This window comes from Schistocerca cancellata, chromosome 6 (genome assembly GCF_023864275.1).
Source record: "Schistocerca cancellata isolate TAMUIC-IGC-003103 chromosome 6, iqSchCanc2.1, whole genome shotgun sequence".
Classification (NCBI taxonomy): Eukaryota; Metazoa; Arthropoda; class Insecta; order Orthoptera; family Acrididae; genus Schistocerca; species Schistocerca cancellata.
In genome coordinates this window covers 433,153,991-433,155,897 of record NC_064631.1, presented here as the reverse complement: position 1 = coordinate 433,155,897, position 1,907 = coordinate 433,153,991, and positions in this window count along the sequence as shown.

Genomic DNA, 1,907 nt, shown 5'->3' with positions numbered 1-1,907 from the left:
CACTCGAACCATACCATCAGCTCTTATACACCTAAAACTTGCTGCATGTGATCAGGCCACCGTTTTCCAGTCGTCCAGGGTCCAACCGCTATGGTCAAGAGCCAGGAGAGGCGCTTCAGGTGATGTGCTGTGAACAAGGCACTCGCATTTGTCGTTTGCTGCCATAGGTCATTAACTCTCATTAACAGCTTGGTTCCATGGCTTAGTGGGGTCTGCACCACATTCGAACCCTACCATCAGATCTTATACACCGAAATCGGGCCGCATCTGATCAGGCCACCGTTTCCCAGTCGTCTAGGGCCCAACTGCTATGGTCAAATGCCAGGAGAGGCGCTTCAGGTGATGTGCTGTGAACAAAGCACTCGCGTTTGTCGTTTGTTGCCATAGGTCATTAACTCTCTTTAACACCTTGGTTCCATGGCTTAGTGGGGTCTGCGCCACACTCAAACCCTACCATCAGCTCTTATACACCGAAATCGGACCGCATCTGATCAGGCCACCGTTTTCCAGTCGACGAGGGTCCAATCGCTATGGTCAAGAGCCAGGACAGGCGCTTCAGGTGATATCCTGTGAACAAAGCACTCGCATTTGTCGTTTGCTGCCATAGCTCATTAACTCTCATTAACAGCTTGGTTCCATGTCTTAGTGGGGTCTGCGCCACACTCGAACCATACCATCAGCTCTTATACACCGAAAACTTGCCGCATGTGATCAGGCCACCGTTTTCCAGTCGTCCAGGGTCCAACCGCTATGGTCAAGAGCCAGGAGAGGCGCTTCAGGTGATGTGCTGTGAACAAAGCACTCGCATTTGCCGTTTGCTGCCATAGGTCATTAACTCTCATTAACAGCTTGGTTCCATGGCTTAGTGGGGTCTGCACCACACTCGAACCCTACCATCAGCTCTTATACACCGAAATCGGGCCGCATCTGATCAGGCCACCGTTTCCCAGTCGTCCAGGGCCCAACTGCTATGGTCAAATGCCAGGAGAGGCGCTTCAGGTGATGTGCTGTGAACAAAGCACTCGCATTTGTCGTTTGTTGCCATAGGTCATTAACGCTCATTTACAGCTTGGTTCCATATCTTAGTGGGGTCTTCGCTACACTCGAACCCTACGATCAGCTCTTATACACCGAAATCGGGCCGCATCTGATCAGGCCACCGTTTCCCAGTCGTCGAAGGTGCAACCGCTATGGTCAAGAGCCAGGAGAGGCGCTTAAGGTGATGTCGTGCTGTTAGCAAAGGCACTCGCATCCGTCATTTGCTGCCATAAGTCATTAGCGCCATATTTCGTGGCTGTGTTCTTCGTTCGTTGTACGTCCCACATTTATTTGAGTCATTATCTCATGCATTGTTGGCTCTCTGTTAGCACTGACAACTCCCCGTAAACGCCGCCTCTGTCGGTCGTTAAGTGAATGCTGCTGGCCATTGTGTTGTCTGCGGCGGCAGGTAATGCGTCATACTAGGTATTCTCGGCACGCTTTTGACACTGTGACGTCGAAATGTTGAATTCTCTAACGATTTCCGAAATGGAATGTCCCATGCATCTAGCTTCAACTACCATTCTGCGTAAAAAGTCTGTTAATTCCCATCGTGCGGCCATAATCACGGAAGAAATCTTTTCACATGAATCACCTGAGAACAAATAACAGTTCCTCCAATTCAGTACCATTTCGTAGCTTGCTTACGCGAGACTAATGCTGTCTGAATATATAAAAATCGCTATCCGATGAGTTTTGTCACCTCAGTGTATGTTTATACAAATAATATTCCTATTACATACAAATTATGACGCAGATCGCTAAAACTTGTTGCAGTTGGTAATGACATCTTGTGCAAGGTGAATGAAGTATCGGCGCGTGTGCCTCTGGCGATACATGGATACAATATACCGGGTGATCAAAAAGTC